Raw genomic sequence first — 10386 nt, forward strand, 5'->3', positions numbered from 1 at the left:
ACAAGAAGCCATACTTCATCCGTTATTTGAGATCATTTGTCGCCGCTGTTCTGATTTTGTTCTCTATGCTGCACGTCTTTAATCATATTATAATACTTACACATTGAATATAATGGATAATAAATATATTGCTAGTAGGTAAAAGTTTTAGAGAGGCTGATGCAGAGCCACGTTTTCACCCAAACACTTTTCACCTGGTGAAAAACTGAAATATATTATCTATTTGGTTATAGTGACCAATTAAGTCCAGTTAAAGGTAAACCGTTACAGAATGTCCGATTCGCGACTTTATTCTCAAGAGTAAATTTAAAAAATACACGCTTTTAAAATACAGCAACCTTCAGTGTTACCTAATTGAAAATTCTACCTATATTTTACAGTAAATTTGCAAATTTTTAACGCAGTGTAAAATTAACATCGCATTATTTTGATTCCATAATGCTAATTTTAGTGTGCCGAGGCCCTACGGCCTCATTACCTGGCAAGAACAAGACCCAGTGCAGCTTTTTTATTTGTTTGGTATTTTGATAAACCACAAGAACCAAAATCTCAGCCGCACCTGCCAGAGTTGCGGGATATTGAATGTGCAGTTTTCTTACAACTTACAACATCACACAAGTGTGGATTAACATCGCAGCATTATTTGTGAGAACAAATTTCACAATTTTTTTGGAAGCCCCATTTAAGGCAGCATAAAAACTCCAAAACTCTCCCAACTATTCTTCAAATACTTTTCAGAAAGAAAAAGGCAGGTAAGCCAGGGTGCTTAAGTTTTGCAGTAAAATATATTATGTCCTGAAATAAAACTTCATGTATTTCTGTGTTCTTAATTTTCCAATACTTAAGTTGTTCAGTTAATTAGATATAATCTTTAACAGGTTGATGACAATAATGAATTTGTGAAACTTAATTTTTGATAATAAGCGAAAAATCCCATTGCACCAGAACGAATTACTTAGTAGGGCCTATCTACTTATAATATATGCGCAACAGATTGCAGAGGTAAAGTAGACGATGCACAACCAACGTATGCTTGCATATGGAGTGAGTGTGGTCCATAAAACCCGAGTGTGTGGAAGACAGCTGCATGTACACTACACTAAATCAAATTTCCACCTTCAAAACTTCAAACTATAACATGGGTTTTAAACAGGTGTGGTATCGATTTTGCTTAAGCAGTCAACGTGGGGCTGGTGAAGTTCGGCAGCGCTGTATGCTATGACCCTTCTTTTTCCGGCTGTCGGACAGCGCTGACTCGGTTAACAGGTGATCAGATAGAGCCAGATTCGATGACAAAACAAACACTTCAGACCCAGCCTCAATCCTATAACAAGCTGTCCACTCGCTCGATCGTCCGATCAAAAGCTGTAAAATTCAGTAAGCCCCCAATCACATAATCTATCCAGCCAGAAGTGAGTGCGTGTGAAATACATGTATAGGTACTTCCAAATTTAATTGCTAACTACAGCTATGAAAATGATATAAAATCGTGGAACACATGTATTGTATACATCAGCACGATAACGTTAACTGGAAAGCAAAGTTGACCAAAAACCCCAGGCAGGCGCACTGGTGATTAGAAACGCCAGGAAGGAGCAAAGTTCTTTTTTTTGATAGTATTCTGCTTTATCTATTGCATGCGATTTTGGCTTATGCAAATTTATTTCATTTCGCTGGAATGGTTTTAGCTCAACTTCATGGGTTTATTTTCATAAGGTTCTGTAAATCTAACGATGGAAAAGTGAAAAGTAACGACAAATAAAACAGGTGTAGTTTTTAAGACCATTCTGTCATTTTCTGATTCTTTTTTAACAAATTTAAATTATTTGATAGAAAAGATTGTAGGGAACAGTTTATCGCCTTGTTTCAAAGCAGTGACCGATGATACCGTATGTTGAGACATCAAGCCCAAAAGGCTACTCAAGCTTCAAACATATACACTCCAAAAACGTGTATTTATTTTATTCTAATTTTAAAAGAAAGCCTGTTGTCTGAGTGATGCTAGAATGTATTCTGTTACTATAGCATAATATTCAACATATTAGCCTGTTACAATATTTTTTGTTGTTATTAAAAAAGTATGTCTGCTATATTTAACAGAACAATCTGCCCCAATGGCAAAATGTAATCTAGCACTACTCAGACAAAGGACTATTTTTTGAGATTATTTCTTGAGAGTATGTGCAAGATGTATGCCAGATTTCGCCGATGTCCCGAAATTTATTAACCGGCATTTCCTGCTATAGTAGTTATCACTGTCTCTAGAAGACGGCTTACATTGAGATTTGAGATTAACCAATGCAAAGCGCAGATCCATATGACAAAAGAGGAAAAATCAGTAGGTGTCAGTAGGTGTTTATACATATACTGTGTCTTCCTGTGGAACGGCGAACTCATGCCGCCGAAGTGCTGCCGCCACTGAGGTATCATACCGAAGACACCAGACAGGACATCCCAGCCAGTTATATTATACTTTCGTTGATCTAACGTTTCATTGCTGAGCCCCAAGCGAGACAGCAACTGGTAGGCTACTATTTTCAAAGTCTTCAATATAATCCAGCCAATATCACTCGGCTCATACCACTCACCCACCTGTTTAAATACTTATATTTTTATGAAAGCACGATATTGATTAGCAACTGATTAGTCCCAGTACAGAGAACAGGACTGGTTGGCCCGATGTCAGTATAATGTGATTGGGTGGGATGTCTTGTCTGATGTCTTCGGCATGATACGTCAGTGGCGACAGCACTTTGGCGACCTGGACTAGCCCTACCACAAGAAGACACAGTATATACACACACACCTAATGGTCCCTCCTCGTCATATGACTGAAAAATTGTTAAGTGCGACGGAAAAAAAACATACATACGTACGTACATAGAGTGGTCGCGCTCGGGCACGGCGTGTGTTTGGGTCTATCGTTAGTGACAATATATAATATGCAGAAATCGAGATTTGATGTTACAACTGAGTGAGGTCCCATTGAGACCTGACGTCATCACTTTATGTGTATCTTCTGAATCATGTTGTTCATTAGGTTTGGGTTCCCATTGTTGCAAAAATAATGATGTTCTGTCGGTAGTTTGATCTAAACAAGAATATTCTGACACGTTATAAAATAGGGAAGTGCACACAAAAAACACTTGTGTTATATGAACACAAACTTGGGTTTTTTTTCCAACAAAATCTTGTCATGCTTAAGCAAATCTACCTTGTGTTGAATTAAAAACAAGGTCTTGTTTGTGTTTTATTTTTTTGCAGCACAAACATGTGTAGTTTACATTTATTTAACGCATGATTGTGCTGATGGTTAGATTTCAACACAGGTGTTTTTTGTGTGTATAGCCCTGTCATGCCATAAAACGACGGCGTCTGGGACGCATTAAGACGTCACTCTGTTGTGGCAATGACGTAACTCGAATACTGTGTATAGGAGGTATACGTGTAGCGTTTTTAGATTGATTGAATGACGACTTAATGGCGGTCTTGACTTGAAGAGCTACGGGGATTCATACACACGACTTCAATGGTTAAGGGTCTGATAGCCGCAACTGGCCAACAGGTTTAAACATTTTGCGTGTTTTGCAGATTGTGTTCAGAAGGAATGTAAAATCAGCAAACAAAAACTGTACCAAACGGGGAAAGTATCAGCCTGATTGGAATATCTCAATGAATGTATGTCCACAACACAGGGTCCGCAATGCTTTAGGCGTTAAGCGTTTCCCAACGCATCCAGTCTTAACACTGGTATGGACGCGCTCTTTTATCTAAGTCACCGGAAACCCACACTTGCCCTTGTCTGAGGTCCTTGTCTTACATACACTTGGACTCGGTCGCTGTCCTATTGGGTACAGATGTTAAAAGCCGTTGTGGGCAAATGATATCTGATTTTGACAATACACTAGCGGTTCATAGAGAGATGTTTATCAACAACGAACTGTGCCCAGAAATAGCCTAAATTATCCTTATTACATTTTTTCTAGCCCATTCAGAAATAGCCTTATAGCAAATATTTACTGAAGTAGGACCATATTTTGCAAAGGATTTTCATCAATTTCAACGTCTGAAAGTACTATAAAACTTGCTGAATTGGTTCTCAGGGAGTTTACCAGATGATTTCATAAGAAATAACTATTTTGAAAATGATCTGTTGACAAATAATGGAAATTCTTGTGAAGAAAGAGATGTGGCAGTCTTGTTTTCCATGTTTTGACAGCCAAGGAAAAATTCTAAGAATATGGACAGTTTTGTTTGACACAGCAAATGAAACCAACTTCTCATGAGTCATCGTTTACTTAAAGAACTTTAGAATCAACAAACTAGTCCTTCAACAAATAAAGGTGATTGCGCACCCAATCACAGCTCCCATCTTTTTGTGTGTGTGTGTTGGTAGTGAGAAGTGCAGTGGGAAAGAGGGACCTGCGGTGCAAGAGAAAGGCTGCGTTATTTGACAAAATTTTTGTTTCAGAGAAATGCTCATTCCTGGGTATTTGGCTGGTTCCTATGAAACAACGTTACGTCAAAGCGCTAAAACTGGTTGTGAAAATTTCAGTGAACCAGACATGTTGCAGCTTATGGTGGATATAAAGTATTTGCTGTCTTCGGAAACGTTGGGCTCCATAACAGTGCTCGAACCCCTGCATGATGAAAATTTAAACGAATCAGAAGTATAGTAGCTCATGCTAGATATAACGTTTTTTCACAGCAGGACTGATGTATACCGCTTGTTGAATCGGTGCCGTTTTGCATGAAGACCCCAGCTTCCAGAGCTCCTGCCCGATGACTCGATCCGAGCGTACAAGGCTTTCACTAAAGCAATGGTTTTGTTCGTTCGGCTCGCGTTACTGTGGTATGAGGAAACCAGCACCTTCATCCCAACCGTAGGCTCGGTGGCGTTTATTTATTTATTTTTTGGTGGCAGGGGAGGAGTTGGGGTGGGGGGGGGGGGGGGGGGGTTACAATCCCAGCTTCTTACAGAATACATACACTCATCAGATCAATTAATCTTTGGCGGCTGTTTCAACGCTGTGGTCAGGTGACAATACAATTTCAGCTGAGTTAAACATCCAGCTTAAAACACGGCTAAAGTTTGTGAAATCGTCCTCAGGTTATATCAACGCTACTGTTTATATTTCTCTCTATTATAGAGTGTGGTAAACAGCAGTATCAAGAAAATCACCTCATCGTGTAACTAAGCTTACATTTAAAAAAATTCGGTCCCATTAAGAAACAAACAACTGGAATAGGTTGAAGTCCCATATCACAAATCGTTTTTATTTTCCATTTCATCCCCCGTACAATCATTGAAGCAAACGCATACTCCCTGTTCTAGAAAGAAACCCCCCCCCCCCCCCCCCCCAAAAACAGACTGATGACCAAAAACAAAAAACGTTAAAGTAATCTCGGATGACTTAATCTCGGTCGATTTCATAGCTTCACAATCGTCTGTTTCTTTGCCGATTTCGGCGGTATAGAACTATTACTTGACTGAGACCAACTTTGTTAAGACGATGTTTGAAGACGAACCCAAATGGAGTGCCTAAGCCCTATGCAAGGGAGACAAATCCTGTAATTTTTGGGACAGCAGTGCGCACAACGTACTTAAATAATAATGGCAGTTATTTTAGCAACCATTCAGCTTATCACGAATAACCATGGCTGGCATTGTTATTCAAGTTGGTTGAAGGCCCCAATGTCCCATCAGTTACAAGATTTGCTTCCCTTGACAGACCGCTCACAAATCCCATTTCAAATCTTGAATCAGTAGGCCATGCAGTTTGTGATGTTCTTTTTGTTTTTCCATTTGTACCTAAACAAATCCAACATTGAACAAATCAGAGAATCTTTTAACTTCAGTCTTTCCGGGTGTATATATAGGGTCGTGAGTTTTTACCTGCACAATTATACTCGCAAGTTGCTGGTTTACATAATCCTATCAGTGCACTGCGTTTTTTCAACCAGTAGGGCTAATGTATAGTAGGCCTACCTTTCGTACGCAGTGGGCAAATTTGACAAGTTAAAAACTTGTACAGCCTCAGGGCTGAATAATGTTTTTATAACAATGAAAACAAAAAAATTCTGACTCTGTCTACAGCCCATAGTAAATTAAACTCGGATAAGGACTGGCAGTGGCATTGTGTATCCATATAACTCCAGTACAACAACAGCGTTGTAAATTACACAACTGCATGTAGCATCCCAAGAACGAAGAGTGCAGCCTATATGCAGATGTTCGGCTTCTGACAATTCAATTTGTCATTCCAAGCACTTTTTACAAATACATCTTCAAATATGGAAGTTAATCTGATATGGCAATAAAAGCACAACGATATGTGTGTGACGAAATTTTGGCTGTAAATACGAGAGGTAGGCCTATTCAGGTTCAAACTAGGCCTGTGTGAAATCGAAAAGAATGAGTAGGCTACAACATGCAACAGAAGGCAAGAACAGAATTACAGGAATCTATATTTGCAAAAGAAGATTAAAGATATTTTTATTAGTTTAAAAACGGTATCTTTTTAACGCCCTACTTCAGAATATTTCATTGGCATGACGGTGGTCATGATTACGAATGGGTGCAGTTATCCCTGTACATTCCAGTAGAAACTAAAATCTGCACCGATACCTAATCATAACGCTTTCAAACGCATGAAGAAAATATCAGCTGAACCATCATTCCACATATACAATGTAAAACTCATATAATCAGAAGAAAACAAGAATACAATAATAATATATATATATAAGTAACACCAAATGCACTTCTCTGCCACAAGTAAAACGTATTACAAATGTTCTATATGTGTGACCCCTGTCCATGCGCATACCAGGGGTACATCCACTAAACCATGGAATGTCTACGCGGACAGTTTACACACGATTTTTTAAAAGTGTACCACTACATGCACCCTCAAGCAGTGTTACACAACAGAAAGAATCTTCGCCTTCTTGTTTCAAATCTTAACATGAATTCACAAGTTAATAATTCTAATGTGATTGTCAAAACAAATAACGCACATACGCAATACGTTTAAATAAACATAATAAAGCAGAAAAACTACAAATTAACATTTAAAACGAATCCTCAATCAGACCATATTTTTGGAAGGCATAGAACAAAAATTGACATGTATATCGAATTCTCAATCAAACGATATTCTTGGGAGGCATAGAACAATTTTATACCAATCTTTGTGTTGTGAGCTCCAACATGACTGGCCCTACTTCAGTATGCACTCAGGTATCACTGAAGTTTCAACAATATGTCAACGAATAATACGTCATACAATGCACTTATATAAACCTCGAACGGGAGCCCCTCACTTCATATTAGCTCACATTAAACAGAAACTTCGCAGATCTAAAACATGTCGTTTAAGGGTGCACTCGCTGGTGCTATTCTGTAATACACCGTTTCTGTATAGTTGTGTTCATAAAGAGAAGAAGTGGTTCACACGCACAGCAGAGATTGATGGGTTTGTTTTTAAATGGGGAAAATCTTTGACACCTGTGATTTGTTGATCTTCGTACATGCTTGGCCGGAAGTGTCTAAAGGCCAAAAATAGTCATCCTGCCAACAGAGGAAATGGATTATGATGTGTGAGGGGGGCTGAGCAGTTCTCGGCCAGAGGAATATACAACAGACGCATCAGACATGCTGATGTTTTGGTGTCCGATTACTCAGCAAAGTGATTTTAAAGGATACGTGAGAAGGTACCACCAAAGCCAAGAGCATGGTTTAAGGAAAACGAAGAAAGATCTCCCAAAAAAAAATAATGATAATAATAATAATAATCAGAAACAAACTTTCATTTTCGAGGCATATTTTACAATTCTTAATAACCTCTATTTTATGCATATCTTCCGTCAATTTTCGGAAATGACGTCATCGATGAACACAGTGAGAATGGACTAGCTTAGTGCCCCTAATTCGGGCTTTCCCCCTGGACAAAGTTGTTTTGACAGATGTTACCGTGAGGTTACCACAGCAGGCTACTTAATTTCCAGACAGAACCCATAGGACATAAGGAAAACTGTAGTTTAAAGCACCCACCCCCACCACAAGACGAAAGCTGACAATTTTTTTTTTACTTTTGTGTTCGGCCACTTCATATACTCCATGTAAAGAAATTAAAACCAAGGGTATCATGTATCCGTTAGGATCACTGTACTTTAAAGCCATGTTTACGCCCCATGAAGAAATAGGAGAAACTTTTTTGTGTTTTTTTATAGGCCACATTACATACTCCGTGTGTATGGGGGGTGCTCAATTAGCCAGCTACATACCGAGCAGATAGGATGGATACTGTTACCTCAGGCCGGGAACTCGTCGCCTTCCCTCGTTTTATTTTCTGTGGGGGACTGTATAGTAACATGGTCCGATTGCATGAAACAGCATGACTAAAATTTGTAAGTTTTCATCAACTAAAACGTTTTAAAGGAAGGAGTTGTGAGAATGATCCTCACATCTGCTTTACCTTTCCGTTTTTGTTATGAAAACATGACAAATTTTTATAATGCCTTTCATAAGAGATACATTTGAATTTTTTTTTTTCACTTCCTTTGTAATGAAATTTATCTTTCAGATGTCGGATACTGGATTTTATAAGAATAATATTTATAAAACTTTGGTCATTTTTTTAAAATCAAATATCACATCTAAACAAAACACAGCTTGAAATATTTTTTTCTCTCTCGTATTTCATGCAATCAACAAGCAACATTGCACTAAGCACTCTCAAAATATACTTTGCATATTATTTACGTACATTCATATCATAATGCTTCAATAACATATACATTATCTTTCCTTTCTGTTTTTTTGTACACAAAATATCACATCATGTAATTATATGTACATGTATATATGTATATATATGTACACTGTGACAGAAAATGCAATAATGGTTCAAATTTGTGAGATAATATGAATTTTTTTTTGGACTGGGATTGTAAATAGAATAAATCTATTCATTAACGGCAGCAAGCTTATAGACTGATTCACTTCAAAATGAAAACAATGAATTTTGCCCTGACTTATGCCATGATATTAAATGCCAATAAAGCCGTTTACAAAATCTCTTGTTATGTTTATAAAGGTTGACAAGAAGGCACCTGCAATGGAAAGACAAGCAGAAGACTTCCTACTGGTTGTAGGTCTACACTTGGGGTGTTCCAAAATTGGACTACCGGCCACTTTGAAATGAAATAAATGACTGCCGGCTTAAAATGATTTTTGATTCTTTTTGTTCATTTGCTTTCGGATCTCATTTTCGGATGCCCGAAAAAGTATAATAAAATAAAGAGCAGAAACAAAGACAGATACGGCCAAAAAAAAAAAATAGAAATCTTTTTTTATTTTCAAGGCATATTTTATATTTCTTCATAATCCATGCATTTTGTGCATATTTTCCATCAGTGGTCAGAAATATTTGGGCTCTCACCCCAACAAAGTTATCACCGATGACGTCGCCTCAGCAGGCTACTTAATTTTCAGACTGACCCCTGGGGCCTTATGAAAACTGCAGTTTAAAGCCATTTTTTACTGCCAAGACCCTTTTTGTACTAACATGTGCACTTTTAAGGGTAAATAAATATCATATAACATTATTTTTGATAACGAAACTTACGTTTTCTATATCATCCCATCTACAAAACAAACGTCAAACCATTCTAAGATCAACAGAACTCTCAGAATCAAGAAAAATGAGCAGTCAGTCATGCATGAAATCTTAGGTCACTTTGGGTAGTATTTTTTCACTCATCATCTTCTCCAGTGCCAGATCATTAAATACAAAGATTGCCTCCAGGTTTAGGTGCTGACCTACCCTGTATTGGAGTTGACCTCTGGTCTCCCTCTTACTGGACTGGTGTTCTATTAAATCTGTTGTCTACTGTGGTACACATTAATACAGTACACGCAATGTTAATACAAACGGCATACATTTTAGAGCCACTTGTTTCTAACCTCTTTTTGTAGTCACTATGAGCCAATTAATAATTCCCATTACCCAACATGCCTGACAAGAGAAAAAACATTTTCAGTATAAAAGAGAATTTCACATTTACTTCCCCCAAAACACAGCCAAAACGAGGAAGAAAAAAAAAATCAAGAAACCAGCAATCTGAAATCCCCCAAATGCTTCCACATGTGCAGATTTTTAAATGAAGTCTTAAGACAATTCGGTATTGAAACAGCTTTCTTTACAAAACGTGACAATGAAAGTAAAACTCCAACACTCTGTCCTCTGCACCTTCTGCTGTCCTTATGACATGTTTGAAAATAAACAATCTGCAAAAATGTATGAAAATGTTTCCCTGACATGAATTTCATAAATGTCATCTAATGAGAAAATCCCTGCAAAAAACTACTGTAACTTGTAC

Source organism: Liolophura sinensis, chromosome 11 (assembly GCF_032854445.1).
Source record: "Liolophura sinensis isolate JHLJ2023 chromosome 11, CUHK_Ljap_v2, whole genome shotgun sequence".
Lineage (NCBI taxonomy): Eukaryota > Metazoa > Mollusca > Polyplacophora > Chitonida > Chitonidae > Liolophura > Liolophura sinensis.